The following is a 15,209-nucleotide window of genomic DNA, read 5'->3' as shown; positions in this document are numbered from 1 at the left end:
TTTGCAACTTCCATTTGTTGTTTCGGCGAGACAACTGGAAACAACGCGTCGGATACTCGGACCACTTGCGACACGATCGCCATTACTGAATGCGAACGGTGCAAGAACCGGGCTTTTGGCATTCGTCGTGCATTGTGGGCCCCGCGATAGTTTTGCATCTATCCGGGGGTGCGGCAGATCTGGAAAGCAAACACTCCGCTCCCGTAGGAGTTTGTGCACGGTTACCAAGGGTGGAACGCGGCATACACAATTTTTTCAAGTCTAAAACAATTAATGGAGGGGAGCAAAATAGTGCATAAAGATCTTAGCGAGCATGAATTAAACGGGTGCGATCATACCAGCACTAATGCACCGGATCCCATCAGAACTTCGAAGTTAAGCGTGCTTGGCCGAGAGTAGTACTAGGATGGGTGACCTCTTTGGAAGTCCTCGTGTTCCACCTAAATTTTATTAATATTTTATTTTGATTTCGTATTTGCAAATTCCATTTGTTGTTTCGGCGAGACAACTGGAAACAACTCGTCGGATAGTCGGACCATTTGCGGCACGATCGTCATTATAGAATGGGAACCGTGCAAAAACCCTGCTTTTGGCATTCGTCGTGCATCGTGGGCCCCGCGATAGTATTGCATTTATCCGGGGGTGCGGCAGATATGAAAAGCAAACACTCCGCTCACGTAGGAGCTTGTGCACGGTTACCAAGGGAGGAAGGCTGCATACACAATTTTTTCAAGTCTAAAACAATTAATGGAGGGGAGCAAGATAGTGCATAAAGATCTAAGCGAGCATGAATTAAATGGGTGCGATCATACCGGCACTAATTCACCGGATCCCATCAGAAGTCCGAAGTTAAGCGTGCTTGGCCGAGAGTAGTACTTGGTTGGGTGACCTCCTGGGAAGTCCTCGTGTTGCATCACAATTTTTTTAATATTTTATTTTGATTTGTATTTGCAAATTCCATTTGTTGTTTCGGCGAGACAACTGGAAACAACGCGTCGGATACTCGGACCACTTGCGGCACGATCGTCATTACTGAATGGGAACGGTGCAAGAACCGGGCTTTTGGCATTCGTCGTGCATTGTGGGCCCGTGATAGTTTTGCATCTATCCGGGGGTGCGGCAGATGTGAAAAACAAACACTCCGCTCACGTAGGAGCTTGTGCACGGTTACCAAGGGAGTAGGCGGCATACACAGTTTTTTCAAGTCTAAAACAATTAATGGAGGGGAGCAAGATAGTGCATAAAGATCTAAGCGAGCATGAATTAAACAGGTGCGATCATACCAGCACTAATTCACCGGATCCCATCAGAACTCCAAAGTTAAGCGTGCTTGGGCGAGAGTAGTACTAGGATGGGTGACCTTTTGGGAAGTCCTCGTTGCACCTCATTTTTATTAATATTTTATTTTGATTTCGTATTTGCAAATTCCATTTGTTGTTTCGGCGAGACAACTGGAAACAACGCGTCGGATACTCGGACCATTTGCGGCACGATCGTCATTACAGAATGGGAAGCATGCAAAAACCGTGCTTTTGGCATTCGCCGTGCATTGTGGGCCCCACGATAGTATTGCATGTATCCGGAGGTGCGGCAGATCTGAAAAGCAAACACTCCGCTCACGTAAGAGCTTGTGCACGGTTACCAAGGGAGGAAGGATGCATACACACTTTTTTCATGTCTAAAACAATTAAGGGAGGGGAGCAAGATACTGCATAAAGATCTAAGCGAGCATGAATTAAAGGGGTGCGACCATACCAGCACTAATGCACCGGATCCCATCAGCACACCGAAGTTAAGCGTGCTTGGCCGAGTGTAGTACTAGAATGGGTGACCTCCTGGAAAGTCCTCGTGTTGCACCCCAATTTTATTAATATTTTATTTTGATTTGTATTTGCAATTTCCTTTTGTTGTTTCGGCGAGACAACTGGAAACAACGCGTCGGATACTCGGACCACTTGCGGCACGATCGCCATTACTGAATGAGAACGGTGCAAGAACCGGGCTTTTGGCATTCGTCGTGCATTGTGGGCCCCGCGATAGTATTGCGGCAGATGTGAAAAACATACACTCCGCTCACGTAGGAGCTTGTGCACGGTTACCCAGGGAGGAAGGCGGCATACACAGTTTTTTCAAGTATAAAACAATTAAAGGAGGGGAGCAAGATAATGCATAAAGATCTAAGCGAGCAAGTATTAAACGGGTGCGATCATACCTGCTCTAATGCACCGGATCCCATCAGAACTCCGAAGTTAAGCGTGCTTGGGCGAGAGTAGTACTAGAATGGGTGACCTCTTGGGAAGTTCTCGGGTTGCACCCATATTTTAATAATATTTTATTTCGATATCGTATTTGCAAATTCCATTTATCATTTCGGCGAGACAAATGGAAACAATGCGCCGAATACTCGGACCACTTGCGGGACAATCGTCATTTCTGAATGGGAACGGTGCAAGAACCAGGATTTTGGCATTCGGTGTGCATTGTGGGTCCCGCGATAGTATTGCATCTATTCGGGGGTGCGGTAGATCTGAAAAGCAATAACTCCGCTCACGTGGGAGCTTGTGCACGGTTACCAAGGGAGGAGCGCTGCATACACAATTTTTTAAGTTTAAACAATTAATGGAGGGTTGCAAAATAGTGCATAAAGATCTAAGCGAGCAAAAATTAAATGGGTGCGATCATTCCAGCACTAATGTACCGGATTCCATCAGAACTCCGAAGTTAAGTGTGCTTGGGCGAGAGTAGTACTACGATGGGTGACCTCCTCGGAAGTCCTCGTGTTGCACCCCAATTTTATTAATATTTTATTTCGATATCGTATTTGCAAATTTCATTTCTCGTCACTACTGAATGGGAACGGTGCAAGAACCGGGCTTTTGGCATTCGTCGTGCATTGTGGGCCCCGTGATAGTATTGCAGCTATCCGGGGTCCGGCAGATCTGAAAAGCAAACACTCCGCTCACGTAGGATCTTGTGCACGGTTACCAAGGGAGGAAGGCTGCATACACAGTTTTTTCAATTCTAAAACAATTAATGGAGGGGAGCGAGATAGTGCATAAAGATCTAAGCGAGCATGAATTAAACGGGTGCGATCATACCAGCACTAATGCACCGGATCCCATCAGATCTCCGAAGTTAAGCGTGCTTGGGCGAGAGTAGTACTAGGATGGGTGACCTCCTAGGAAGTCCTCGTGTTGCACCCCAATTTTATTTATATTTTATTTTGATTTCTTATTTGCAAATTCCATTTGTTGTTTCGGCGAAAAAACTGGAAACAAAGCGTCGGATACCAGGACCACTTGCGGCACGATCATCATTACTGAATGGGAACGGTGCAAGAACCGGGTTTTCGGCATTCGTCGTGCATTGTGGGCCCTACGATAGTATTGCATCTATCCAGGGGTGCGGCAGATCTGAAAAGCAAACACTCCGCTCACGTAGGAGCTTGTGCACGGTTACCAAGGGAGGAAGGCTAAATACACAGTTTTTTCAATTCTAAAACAATTAATGGAGGGGAGCAAGAGAGTGCATAAAGATCTAAGCGAGCATGAATTAAACGGGTGCGATCATACCAGCACTAATGCACCGGATCCCATCAGAACTCCGAAGTTAAGCGTGCTTGGGCGAGAGTAGTACTAGGATGGGTGACCTCCTAGGAAGTCCTCGTGTTGCACCCCAATTTTATTTATATTTTATTTTGATTTCGTATTTGCAAATTCCATTTGTTGTATCGGCGAGAGAACTGGAAACAACGCGTCGGACACTCGGACCACTTGCGGCACGATCGTCATTACTGAATGGGAACGGTGCAAGAACCGGGCTTTCGGCATTCGTCGTGCATTATGGGCCCCGCGATAGTATTGCATCTATCCGGGGGTGCGGCAGATCTGAAAAGCAAACACTCCGCTCGCGTAGGAGCTTGTGCTCGGTTACCAAGGGAGGAAAGCTGCATACACAGTTTTTTCAAATCTAAAACAATAAATGGAGGGGAGCAAGATAGTGCATAAAAATCTAAGTGAGCATGAATTAAACGGGTGCGAACACACCAGCACTAATGCACCGAATCCCATCAGACTCCGAAGTTAAGTGTGCTGGGGAGATAGTAGTACTAGGAAGGATGACCTCCTGGGAAGTCCTCGTGTTGCACCCCAATTTTATTTATTTTATTTTGATATCGTATTTGCAAATTCCATTTGTTGTTTCGGCGAGACAACTGGAAACAACGCGTCGGATACTCGGACCACTTGCGGCACGATCGTCATTACTGAATGGGAACGGTGCAAGAACCGGGCTTTCGGCATTCGTCGTGCATTGTGGGCCCCGCGATAGTATTGCATCTATCCGGGGGTGCGGCAGATGTGAAAAACAAACACTCTGCTCACGTAGGAGCTTGTGCACGGTTACCAAGGGAGGAAGGCGGCATACACAGTTTTTTCAAGTATAAAACAATTAATGGAGGGGAGCAAGATAGAGCATAAAGATCTAAACGAGCATGAATTAAATGGGTGCGATCATAGCAGCACTAATGCACCGGATCCCATCAGAACTCCGAAGTTAATCGTTCCTGGGAGAGAGTACTACTAGGATGGGTGACCTCCTGGGGAGTCCTCGTGTTGCACCCCAATTTTATTAATATTTTATTTTGATATCGTATTTGCAACTTCCATTTGTTGTTTCGGCGAGACAACTGGAAACAACGCGTCGGATACTCGGACCACTTGCGGCACGATCGCCATTACTGAATGCGAACGGTGCAAGAACCGGGCTTTTGGCATTCGTCGTGCATTGTGGGCCCCGCGATAGTATTGCATCTATCCGGGGGTGCGGCAGATCTGGAAAGCAAACACTCCGCTCCCGTAGGAGTTTGTGCACGGTTACCAAGGGTGGAACGCGGCATACACAATTTTTTCAAGTCTAAAACAATTAATGGAGGGGAGCAAAATAGTGCATAAAGATCTTAGCGAGCATGAATTAAACGGGTGCGATCATACCAGCACTAATGCACCGGATCCCATCAGAACTTCGAAGTTAAGCGTGCTTGGCCGAGAGTAGTACTAGGATGGGTGACCTCTATGGAAGTCCTCGTGTTCCACCTAAATTTTATTAATATTTTATTTTGATTTCGTATTTGCAAATTCCATTTGTTGTTTCGGCGAGACAACTGGAAACAACTCGTCGGATAGTCGGACCATTTGCGGCACGATCGTCATTATAGAATGGGAACCGTGCAAAAACCCTGCTTTTGGCATTCGTCGTGCATCGTGGGCCCCGCGATAGTATTGCATTTATCCGGGGGTGCGGCAGATATGAACAGCAAACACTCCGCTCACGTAGGAGCTTGTGCACGGTTACCAAGGGAGGAAGGCTGCATACACAGTTTTTTCAAGTCTAAAACAATTAATGGAGGGGAGCAAGATAGTGCATAAAGATCTAAGCGAGCATGAATTAAATGGGTGCGATCATACCGGCACTAATTCACCGGATCCCATCAGAACTCCGAAGTTAAGCGTGCTTGGCCGAGAGTAGTACTTGGTTGGGTGACCTCCTGCGAAGTCCTCGTGTTGCATCACAATTTTATTAATATTTTATTTTGATTTGTATTTGCAAATTCCATTTGTTGTTTCGGCGAGACAACTGGAAACAACGCGTCGGATACTCGGACCACTTGCGGCACGATCGTCATTACTGAATGGGAACGGTGCAAGAACCGGGCTTTTGGCATTCGTCGTGCATTGTGGGCCCGCGATAGTTTTGCATCTATCCGGGGGTGCGGCAGATGTGAAAAACAAACACTCCGCTCACGTAGGAGCTTGTGCACGGTTACCAAGGGAGTAGGCGGCATACACAGTTTTTTCAAGTCTAAAACAATTAATGGAGGGGAGCAAGATAGTGCATAAAGATCTAAGCGAGCATGAATTAAACAGGTGCGATCATACCAGCACTAATTCACCGGATCCCATCAGAACTCCAAAGTTAAGCGTGCTTGGGCGAGAGTAGTACTAGGATGGGTGACCTTTTGGGAAGTCCTCGTTGCACCTCATTTTTATTAATATTTTATTTTGATTTCGTATTTGCAAATTCCATTTGTTGTTTCGGCGAGACAACTGGAAACAACGCGTCGGATACTCGGACCATTTGCGGCACGATCGTCATTACAGAATGGGAACCATGCAAAAACCGTGCTTTTGGCATTCGCCGTGCATTGTGGGCCCCATGATAGTATTGCATGTATCCGGAGGTGCGGCAGATCTGAAAAGCAAACACTCCGCTCACGTAAGAGCTTGTGCACGGTTACCAAGGGAGGAAGGATGCATACACAATTTTTTCATGTCTAAAACAATTAAGGGAGGGGAGCAAGATACTGCATAAAGATCTAAGCGAGCATGAATTAAAGGGGTGCGACCATACCAGCACTAATGCACCGGATCCCATCAGCACACCGAAGTTAAGCGTGATTGGCCGAGTGTCGTACTAGGATGGGAGACCTCCTGGAAAGTCCTCGTGTTGCACCCCAATTTTATTAATATTTTATTTTGATTTGTATTTGCAAATTCCATTTGTTGTTTCGGCGAGACAACTGGAAACAACGCGTCGGATACTCGGACCACTTGCGGCACGATCGCCATTACTGAATGGGAACGGTGCAAGAACCGGGCTTTTGGCATTCGTCGTGCATTGTGGGCCCCGCGATAGTATTGCATCTATCCGGGGGTGCGGCAGATGTGAAAAACATACACTCCGCTCACGTAGGAGCTTGTGCACGGTTACCAAGGGAGGAAGGCGGCATACATAGTTTTTTCAAGTATAAAACAATTAATGGAGGGGAGCAAGATAGAGCATAAAGATCTAAACGAGCATGAATTAAATGGGTGCGATCATACCAGCACTAATGCACCGGATCCCATCAGAACTCCGAAGTTAATCGTGCCTGGGAGAGAGTAGTACTAGGATGGGTGACCTCCTGGGGAGTCCTCGTGTTGCACCCCAATTTTATTAATATTTTATTTTGATATCGTATTTGCAACTTCCATTTGTTGTTTCGGCGAGACAACTGGAAACAACGCGTCGGATACTCGGACCACTTGCGACACGATCGCCATTACTGAATGCGAACGGTGCAAGAACCGGGCTTTTGGCATTCGTCGTGCATTGTGGGCCCCGCGATAGTATTGCATCTATCCGGGGGTGCGGCAGATCTGGAAAGCAAACACTCCGCTCCCGTAGGAGTTTGTGCACGGTTACCAAGGGTGGAACGCGGCATACACAATTTTTTCAAGTCTAAAACAATTAATGGAGGGGAGCAAAATAGTGCATAAAGATCTTAGCGAGCATGAATTAAACGGGTGCGATCATACCAGCACTAATGCACCGGATCCCATCAGAACTTCGAAGTTAAGCGTGCTTGGCCGAGAGTAGTACTAGGATGGGTGACCTCTTTGGAAGTCCTCGTGTTCCACCTAAATTTTATTAATATTTTATTTTGATTTCGTATTTGCAAATTCCATTTGTTGTTTCGGCGAGACAACTGGAAACAACTCGTCGGATAGTCGGACCATTTGCGGCACGATCGTCATTATAGAATGGGAACCGTGCAAAAACCCTGCTTTTGGCATTCGTCGTGCATCGTGGGCCCCGCGATAGTATTGCATTTATCCGGGGGTGCGGCAGATATGAAAAGCAAACACTCCGCTCACGTAGGAGCTTGTGCACGGTTACCAAGGGAGGAAGGCTGCATACACAGTTTTTTCAAGTCTAAAACAATTAATGGAGGGGAGCAAGATAGTGCATAAAGATCTAAGCGAGCATGAATTAAATGGGTGCGATCATACCGGCACTAATTCACCGGATCCCATCAGAACTCCGAAGTTAAGCGTGCTTGGCCGAGAGTAGTACTTGGTTGGGTGACCTCCTGGGAAGTCCTCGTGTTGCATCACAATTTTTTTAATATTTTATTTTGATTTGTATTTGCAAATTCCATTTGTTGTTTCGGCGAGACAACTGGAAACAACGCGTCGGATACTCGGACCACTTGCGGCACGATCGTCATTACTGAATGGGAACGGTGCAAGAACCGGGCTTTTGGCATTCGTCGTGCATTGTGGGCCCGTGATAGTTTTGCATCTATCCGGGGGTGCGGCAGATGTGAAAAACAAACACTCCGCTCACGTAGGAGCTTGTGCACGGTTACCAAGGGAGTAGGCGGCATACACAGTTTTTTCAAGTCTAAAACAATTAATGGAGGGGAGCAAGATAGTGCATAAAGATCTAAGCGAGCATGAATTAAACAGGTGCGATCATACCAGCACTAATTCACCGGATCCCATCAGAACTCCAAAGTTAAGCGTGCTTGGGCGAGAGTAGTACTAGGATGGGTGACCTTTTGGGAAGTCCTCGTTGCACCTCATTTTTATTAATATTTTATTTTGATTTCGTATTTGCAAATTCCATTTGTTGTTTCGGCGAGACAACAGGAAACAACGCGTCGGATACTCGGACCATTTGCGGCACGATCGTCATTACAGAATGGGAACCATGCAAAAACCGTGCTTTTGGCATTCGCCGTGCATTGTGGGCCCCATGATAGTATTGCATGTATCTGGAGGTGCGGCAGATCTGAAAAGCAAACACTCCGCTCACGTAAGAGCTTGTGCACGGTTACCAAGGGAGGAAGGATGCATACACAATTTTTTCATGTCTGAAACAATTAAGGGAGGGGAGCAAGATACTGCATAAAGATCTAAGCGAGCATGAATTAAAGGGGTGCGACCATACCAGCACTAATGCACCGGATCCCATCAGCACACCGAAGTTAAGCGTGATTGGCCGAGTGTCGTACTAGGATGGGAGACCTCCTGGAAAGTCCTCGTGTTGCACCCCAATTTTATTAATATTTTATTTTGATTTGTATTTGCAAATTCCATTTGTTGTTTCGGCGAGACAACTGGAAACAACGCGTCGGATACTCGGACCACTTGCGGCACGATCGCCATTACTGAATGGGAACGGTGCAAGAACCGGGCTTTTGGCATTCGTCGTGCATTGTGGGCCCCGCGATAGTATTGCATCTATCCGGGGGTGCGGCAGATGTGAAAAACATACACTCCGCTCACGTAGGAGCTTGTGCACGGTTACCAAGGGAGGAAGGCGGCATACATAGTTTTTTCAAGTATAAAACAATTAATGGAGGGGAGCAAGATAGAGCATAAAGATCTAAACGAGCATGAATTAAATGGGTGCGATCATACCAGCACTAATGCACCGGATCCCATCAGAACTCCGAAGTTAATCGTGCCTGGGAGAGAGTAGTACTAGGATGGGTGACCTCCTGGGGAGTCCTCGTGTTGCACCCCAATTTTATTAATATTTTATTTTGATATCGTATTTGCAACTTCCATTTGTTGTTTCGGCGAGACAACTGGAAACAACGCGTCGGATACTCGGACCACTTGCGACACGATCGCCATTACTGAATGCGAACGGTGCAAGAACCGGGCTTTTGGCATTCGTCGTGCATTGTGGGCCCCGCGATAGTATTGCATCTATCCGGGGGTGCGGCAGATCTGGAAAGCAAACACTCCGCTCCCGTAGGAGTTTGTGCACGGTTACCAAGGGTGGAACGCGGCATACACAATTTTTTCAAGTCTAAAACAATTAATGGAGGGGAGCAAAATAGTGCATAAAGATCTTAGCGAGCATGAATTAAACGGGTGCGATCATACCAGCACTAATGCACCGGATCCCATCAGAACTTCGAAGTTAAGCGTGCTTGGCCGAGAGTAGTACTAGGATGGGTGACCTCTTTGGAAGTCCTCGTGTTCCACCTAAATTTTATTAATATTTTATTTTGATTTCTTATTTGCAAATTCCATTTGTTGTTTCGGCGAGACAACTGGAAACAACTCGTCGGATAGTCGGACCATTTGCGGCACGATCGTCATTATAGAATGGGAACCGTGCAAAAACCCTGCTTTTGGCATTCGTCGTGCATCGTGGGCCCCGCGATAGTATTGCATTTATCCGGGGGTGCGGCAGATATGAAAAGCAAACACTCCGCTCACGTAGGAGCTTGTGCACGGTTACCAAGGGAGGAAGGCTGCATACACAGTTTTTTCAAGTCTAAAACAATTAATGGAGGGGAGCAAGATAGTGCATAAAGATCTAAGCGAGCATGAATTAAATGGGTGCGATCATACCGGCACTAATTCACCGGATCCCATCAGAACTCCGAAGTTAAGCGTGCTTGGCCGAGAGTAGTACTTGGTTGGGTGACCTCCTGGGAAGTCCTCGTGTTGCATCACAATTTTATTAATATTTTTTTTTGATTTGTATTTGCAAATTCCATTTGTTGTTTCGGCGAGACAACTGGAAACAACGCGTCGGATACTCGGACCACTTGCGGCACGATCGTCATTACTGAATGGGAACGGTGCAAGAACCGGGCTTTTGGCATTCGTCGTGCATTGTGGGCCCGCGATAGTTTTGCATCTATCCGGGGGTGCGGCAGATGTGAAAAACAAACACTCCGCTCACGTAGGAGCTTGTGCACGGTTACCAAGGGAGTAGGCGGCATACACAGTTTTTTCAAGTCTAAAACAATTAATGGAGGGGAGCAAGATAGTGCATAAAGATCTAAGCGAGCATGAATTAAACAGGTGCGATCATACCAGCACTAATTCACCGGATCCCATCAGAACTCCAAAGTTAAGCGTGCTTGGGCGAGAGTAGTACTAGGATGGGTGACCTTTTGGGAAGTCCTCGTTGCACCCCATTTTTATTAATATTTTATTTTGATTTCGTATTTGCAAATTCCATTTGTTGTTTCGGCGAGACAACTGGAAACAACGCGTCGGATACTCGGACCATTTGCGGCACGATCGTCATTACAGAATGGGAACCATGCAAAAACCGTGCTTTTGGCATTCGCCGTGCATTGTGGGCCCCATGATAGTATTGCATGTATCCGGAGGTGCGGCAGATCTGAAAAGCAAACACTCCGCTCACGTAAGAGCTTGTGCACGGTTACCAAGGGAGGAAGGATGCATACACAATTTTTTCATGTCTAAAACAATTAAGGGAGGGGAGCAAGATACTGCATAAAGATCTAAGCGAGCATGAATTAAAGGGGTGCGACCATACCAGCACTAATGCACCGGATCCCATCAGCACACCGAAGTTAAGCGTGCTTGGCCGAGTGTAGTACTAGAATGGGTGACCTCCTGGAAAGTCCTCGTGTTGCACCCCAATTTTATTAATATTTTATTTTGATTTGTATTTGCAATTTCCTTTTGTTGTTTCGGCGAGACAACTGGAAACAACGCGTCGGATACTCGGACCACTTGCGGCACGATCGCCATTACTGAATGAGAACGGTGCAAGAACCGGGCTTTTGGCATTCGTCGTGCATTGTGGGCCCCGCGATAGTATTGCGGCAGATGTGAAAAACATACACTCCGCTCACGTAGGAGCTTGTGCACGGTTACCCAGGGAGGAAGGCGGCATACACAGTTTTTTCAAGTATAAAACAATTAAAGGAGGGGAGCAAGATAATGCATAAAGATCTAAGCGAGCAAGTATTAAACGGGTGCGATCATACCTGCTCTAATGCACCGGATCCCATCAGAACTCCGAAGTTAAGCGTGCTTGGGCGAGAGTAGTACTAGAATGGGTGACCTCTTGGGAAGTTCTCGGGTTGCACCCATATTTTAATAATATTTTATTTAGATATCGTATTTGCAAATTCCATTTATCATTTCGGCGAGACAAATGGAAACAATGCGCCGAATACTCGGACCACTTGCGGGACAATCGTCATTTCTGAATGGGAACGGTGCAAGAACCAGGATTTTGGCATTCGGTGTGCATTGTGGGTCCCGCGATAGTATTGCATCTATTCGGGGGTGCGGTAGATCTGAAAAGCAATAACTCCGCTCACGTGGGAGCTTGTGCACGGTTACCAAGGGAGGAGCGCTGCATACACAGTTTTTTAAGTTTAAACAATTAATGGAGGGTAGCAAAATAGTGCATAAAGATCTAAGCGAGCAAAAATTAAATGGGTGCGATCATTCCAGCACTAATGTACCGGATTCCATCAGAACTCCGAAGTTAAGTGTGCTTGGGCGAGAGTAGTACTACGATGGGTGACCTCCTCGGAAGTCCTCGTGTTGCACCCCAATTTTATTAATATTTTATTTCGATATCGTATTTGCAAATTTCATTTCTCGTCACTACTGAATGGGAACGGTGCAAGAACCGGGCTTTTGGCATTCGTCGTGCATTGTGGGCCCCGTGATAGTATTGCAGCTATCCGGGGTCCGGCAGATCTGAAAAGCAAACACTCCGCTCACGTAGGATCTTGTGCACGGTTACCAAGGGAGGAAGGCTGCATACACAGTTTTTTCAATTCTAAAACAATTAATGGAGGGGAGCGAGATAGTGCATAAAGATCTAAGCGAGCATGAATTAAACGGGTGCGGTCATACCAGCACTAATGCACCGGATCCCATCAGAACTCCGAAGTTAAGCGTGCTTGGGCGAGAGTAGTACTAGGATGGGTGACCTCCTAGGAAGTCCTCGTGTTGCACCCCAATTTTATTTATATTTTATTTTGATTTCTTATTTGCAAATTCCATTTGTTGTTTCGGCGAAAAAACTGGAAACAACGCGTCGGATACCAGGACCACTTGCGGCACGATCGTCATTACTGAATGGGAACGGTGCAAGAACCGGGTTTTCGGCATTCGTCGTGCATTGTGGGCCCTACGATAGTATTGCATCTATCCAGGGGTGCGGCAGATCTGAAAAGCAAACACTCAGCTCACGTAGGAGCTTGTGCACGGTTACCAAGGGAGGAAGGCTAAATACACAATTTTTTCAATTCTAAAACAATTAATGGAGGGGAGCAAGAGAGTGCATAAAGATCTAAGCGAGCATGAATTAAACGGGTGCGATCATACCAGCACTAATGCACCGGATCCCATCAGAACTCCGAAGTTAAGCGTGCTTGGGCGAGAGTAGTACTAGGATGGGTGACCTCCTAGGAAGTCCTCGTGTTGCACCCCAATTTTATTTATATTTTATTTTGATTTCGTATTTGCAAATTCCATTTGTTGTATCGTCGAGAGAACTGGAAACAACGCGTCGGACACTCGGACCACTTGCGGCACGATCGTCATTACTGAATGGGAACGGTGCAAGAACCGGGCTTTCGGCATTCGTCGTGCATTATGGGCCCCGCGATAGTATTGCATCTATCCGGGGGTGCGGCAGATCTGAAAAGCAAACACTCCGCTCGCGTAGGAGCTTGTGCTCGGTTACCAAGGGAGGAAAGCTGCATACACAGTTTTTTCAAATCTAAAACAATAAAAGGAGGGGAGCAAGATAGTGCATAAAAATCTAAGTGAGCATGAATTGAACGGGTGCGATCACACCAGCACTAATGCACCGGATCCCATCAGACTCCGAAGTTAAGTGTGCTGGGGAGATAGTAGTACTAGGAAGGATGACCTCCTGGGAAGTCCTCGTGTTGCACCCCAATTTTATTAATATTTTATTTTGATATCGTATTTGCAAATTCCATTTGTTGTTTCGGCGAGACAACTGGAAACAACGCGTCGGATACTCGGACCACTTGCGGCACGATCGTCATTACTGAATGGGAACGGTGCAAGAACCGGGCTTTCGGCATTCGTCGTGCATTGTGGGCCCCGCGATAGTATTGCATCTATCCGGGGGTGCGGCAGATGTGAAAAACAAACACTCTGCTCACGTAGGAGCTTGTGCACGGTTACCAAGGGAGGAAGGCGGCATACACAGTTTTTTCAAGTATAAAACAATTAATGGAGGGGAGCAAGATAGAGCATAAAGATCTAAACGAGCATGAATTAAATGGGTTCGATCATAGCAGCACTAATGCACCGGATCCCATCAGAACTCCGAAGTTAATCGTGCCTGGGAGAGAGTAGTACTAGGATGGGTGACCTCCTGGGGAGTCCTCGTGTTGCACCCCAATTTTATTAATATTTTATTTTGATATCGTATTTGCAACTTCCATTTGTTGTTTCGGCGAGACAACTGGAAACAACGCGTCGGATACTCGGACCACTTGCGGCACGATCGCCATTACTGAATGCGAACGGTGCAAGAACCGGGCTTTTGGCATTCGTCGTGCATTGTGGGCCCCGCGATAGTATTGCATCTATCCGGGGGTGCGGCAGATCTGGAAAGCAAACACTCCGCTCCCGTAGGAGTTTGTGCACGGTTACCAAGGGTGGAACGCGGCATACACAATTTTTTCAAGTCTAAAACAATTAATGGAGGGGAGCAAAATAGTGCATAAAGATCTTAGCGAGCATGAATTAAACGGGTGCGATCATACCAGCACTAATGCACCGGATCCCATCAGAACTTCGAAGTTAAGCGTGCTTGGCCGAGAGTAGTACTAGGATGGGTGACCTCTTTGGAAGTCATCGTGTTCCACCTAAATTTTATTAATATTTTATTTTGATTTCGTATTTGCAAATTCCATTTGTTGTTTCGGCGAGACAACTGGAAACAACTCGTCGGATAGTCGGACCATTTGCGGCACGATCGTCATTATAGAATGGGAACCGTGCAAAAACCATGCTTTTGGCATTCGTCGTGCATCGTGGGCCCCGTGAAAGTATTGCATTTATCCGGGGGTGCGGCAGATATGAAAAGCAAACACTCCGCTCACGTAGGAGCTTGTGCACGGTTACCAAGGGAGGAAGGCTGCATACACAGTTTTTTCAAGTCTAAAACAATTAATGGAGGGGAGCAAGATAGTGCAAAAAGATCTAAGCGAGCGTGAATTAAATGGGTGCGATCATACCGGCACTAATTCACCGGATCCCATCAGAACTCCGAAGTTAAGCGTGCTTGGCCGAGAGTAGTACTTGGTTGGGTGACCTCCTGGGAAGTCCTCGTGTTGCATCACAATTTTATTAATATTTTATTTTGATTTGTATTTGCAAATTCCATTTGTTGTTTCGGCGAGACAACTGGAAACAACGCGTCGGATACTCGGACCACTTGCGGCACGATCGTCATTACTGAATGGGAACGGTGCAAGAACCGGGCTTTTGGCATTCGTCGTGCATTGTGGGCCCGCGATAGTTTTGCATCTATCCGGGGGTGCGGCAGATGTGAAAAACAAACACTCCGCTCACGTAGGAGCTTGTGCACGGTTACCA

At 46.7% G+C, this 15,209-nt stretch overlaps 14 non-coding genes and 17 pseudogenes across 14 annotated transcripts; all 31 read left to right on the top strand.

Annotated features, from left to right (window-relative positions):
- The first annotated feature begins 324 nt into the window (after positions 1 to 324).
- LOC148800437 (5S ribosomal RNA) lies at positions 325 to 443 on the top strand (annotated as a pseudogene).
- Positions 444 to 798: 355 nt separating this feature from the next.
- LOC148800436 (5S ribosomal RNA) lies at positions 799 to 917 on the top strand (annotated as a pseudogene).
- Positions 918 to 1,269: 352 nt separating this feature from the next.
- On the top strand, positions 1,270 to 1,386 carry LOC148800435 (5S ribosomal RNA; annotated as a pseudogene).
- A 355-nt stretch (positions 1,387 to 1,741) lies between these two features.
- Positions 1,742 to 1,860, top strand: LOC148800434 (5S ribosomal RNA; annotated as a pseudogene).
- Positions 1,861 to 2,198: 338 nt separating this feature from the next.
- Positions 2,199 to 2,317, top strand: LOC148800433 (5S ribosomal RNA). The gene has a single exon (XR_016075117.1). It is a non-coding gene; the product is annotated as a 5S ribosomal RNA (ribosomal RNA).
- Positions 2,318 to 2,670: 353 nt separating this feature from the next.
- On the top strand, positions 2,671 to 2,789 carry LOC148800432 (5S ribosomal RNA). Its single transcript, XR_016070690.1, has one exon. It is a non-coding gene; the product is annotated as a 5S ribosomal RNA (ribosomal RNA).
- Positions 2,790 to 3,084: 295 nt separating this feature from the next.
- Positions 3,085 to 3,203, top strand: LOC148800431 (5S ribosomal RNA). Its single transcript, XR_016072250.1, has one exon. It is a non-coding gene; the product is annotated as a 5S ribosomal RNA (ribosomal RNA).
- A 355-nt stretch (positions 3,204 to 3,558) lies between these two features.
- LOC148800430 (5S ribosomal RNA) lies at positions 3,559 to 3,677 on the top strand. The gene has a single exon (XR_016071780.1). It is a non-coding gene; the product is annotated as a 5S ribosomal RNA (ribosomal RNA).
- Positions 3,678 to 4,503: 826 nt separating this feature from the next.
- LOC148800429 (5S ribosomal RNA) lies at positions 4,504 to 4,622 on the top strand (annotated as a pseudogene).
- Positions 4,623 to 4,977: 355 nt separating this feature from the next.
- LOC148800428 (5S ribosomal RNA) lies at positions 4,978 to 5,096 on the top strand (annotated as a pseudogene).
- Positions 5,097 to 5,451: 355 nt separating this feature from the next.
- LOC148800427 (5S ribosomal RNA) lies at positions 5,452 to 5,570 on the top strand. Its single transcript, XR_016070761.1, has one exon. It is a non-coding gene; the product is annotated as a 5S ribosomal RNA (ribosomal RNA).
- A 352-nt stretch (positions 5,571 to 5,922) lies between these two features.
- LOC148800426 (5S ribosomal RNA) lies at positions 5,923 to 6,039 on the top strand (annotated as a pseudogene).
- A 355-nt stretch (positions 6,040 to 6,394) lies between these two features.
- On the top strand, positions 6,395 to 6,513 carry LOC148800425 (5S ribosomal RNA; annotated as a pseudogene).
- A 354-nt stretch (positions 6,514 to 6,867) lies between these two features.
- On the top strand, positions 6,868 to 6,986 carry LOC148800424 (5S ribosomal RNA). Its single transcript, XR_016070278.1, has one exon. It is a non-coding gene; the product is annotated as a 5S ribosomal RNA (ribosomal RNA).
- Positions 6,987 to 7,341: 355 nt separating this feature from the next.
- LOC148800423 (5S ribosomal RNA) lies at positions 7,342 to 7,460 on the top strand (annotated as a pseudogene).
- A 355-nt stretch (positions 7,461 to 7,815) lies between these two features.
- LOC148800422 (5S ribosomal RNA) lies at positions 7,816 to 7,934 on the top strand. The gene has a single exon (XR_016070055.1). It is a non-coding gene; the product is annotated as a 5S ribosomal RNA (ribosomal RNA).
- A 352-nt stretch (positions 7,935 to 8,286) lies between these two features.
- LOC148800421 (5S ribosomal RNA) lies at positions 8,287 to 8,403 on the top strand (annotated as a pseudogene).
- A 355-nt stretch (positions 8,404 to 8,758) lies between these two features.
- On the top strand, positions 8,759 to 8,877 carry LOC148800420 (5S ribosomal RNA; annotated as a pseudogene).
- Positions 8,878 to 9,231: 354 nt separating this feature from the next.
- LOC148800419 (5S ribosomal RNA) lies at positions 9,232 to 9,350 on the top strand. Its single transcript, XR_016070277.1, has one exon. It is a non-coding gene; the product is annotated as a 5S ribosomal RNA (ribosomal RNA).
- A 355-nt stretch (positions 9,351 to 9,705) lies between these two features.
- Positions 9,706 to 9,824, top strand: LOC148800418 (5S ribosomal RNA; annotated as a pseudogene).
- Positions 9,825 to 10,179: 355 nt separating this feature from the next.
- Positions 10,180 to 10,298, top strand: LOC148800417 (5S ribosomal RNA). Its single transcript, XR_016070054.1, has one exon. It is a non-coding gene; the product is annotated as a 5S ribosomal RNA (ribosomal RNA).
- Positions 10,299 to 10,650: 352 nt separating this feature from the next.
- On the top strand, positions 10,651 to 10,767 carry LOC148800416 (5S ribosomal RNA; annotated as a pseudogene).
- Positions 10,768 to 11,122: 355 nt separating this feature from the next.
- On the top strand, positions 11,123 to 11,241 carry LOC148800415 (5S ribosomal RNA; annotated as a pseudogene).
- A 338-nt stretch (positions 11,242 to 11,579) lies between these two features.
- LOC148800414 (5S ribosomal RNA) lies at positions 11,580 to 11,698 on the top strand. Its single transcript, XR_016075115.1, has one exon. It is a non-coding gene; the product is annotated as a 5S ribosomal RNA (ribosomal RNA).
- Positions 11,699 to 12,051: 353 nt separating this feature from the next.
- Positions 12,052 to 12,170, top strand: LOC148800413 (5S ribosomal RNA). Its single transcript, XR_016070689.1, has one exon. It is a non-coding gene; the product is annotated as a 5S ribosomal RNA (ribosomal RNA).
- A 295-nt stretch (positions 12,171 to 12,465) lies between these two features.
- On the top strand, positions 12,466 to 12,584 carry LOC148800412 (5S ribosomal RNA). Its single transcript, XR_016072593.1, has one exon. It is a non-coding gene; the product is annotated as a 5S ribosomal RNA (ribosomal RNA).
- Positions 12,585 to 12,939: 355 nt separating this feature from the next.
- LOC148800411 (5S ribosomal RNA) lies at positions 12,940 to 13,058 on the top strand. The gene has a single exon (XR_016071778.1). It is a non-coding gene; the product is annotated as a 5S ribosomal RNA (ribosomal RNA).
- Positions 13,059 to 13,413: 355 nt separating this feature from the next.
- Positions 13,414 to 13,531, top strand: LOC148800410 (5S ribosomal RNA; annotated as a pseudogene).
- Positions 13,532 to 13,886: 355 nt separating this feature from the next.
- Positions 13,887 to 14,005, top strand: LOC148800409 (5S ribosomal RNA; annotated as a pseudogene).
- Positions 14,006 to 14,360: 355 nt separating this feature from the next.
- On the top strand, positions 14,361 to 14,479 carry LOC148800408 (5S ribosomal RNA; annotated as a pseudogene).
- A 355-nt stretch (positions 14,480 to 14,834) lies between these two features.
- On the top strand, positions 14,835 to 14,953 carry LOC148800407 (5S ribosomal RNA). Its single transcript, XR_016070053.1, has one exon. It is a non-coding gene; the product is annotated as a 5S ribosomal RNA (ribosomal RNA).
- Positions 14,954 to 15,209: the final 256 nt, after the last annotated feature.

The sequence above is a fragment of the Nelumbo nucifera genome, chromosome 4 (genome assembly GCF_055504915.1).
Source record: "Nelumbo nucifera cultivar China Antique chromosome 4, China Antique-T2T, whole genome shotgun sequence".
Taxonomy (NCBI): Eukaryota; Viridiplantae; Streptophyta; class Magnoliopsida; order Proteales; family Nelumbonaceae; genus Nelumbo; species Nelumbo nucifera.
This window is presented reverse-complemented; position numbering and strand designations above follow the sequence as displayed.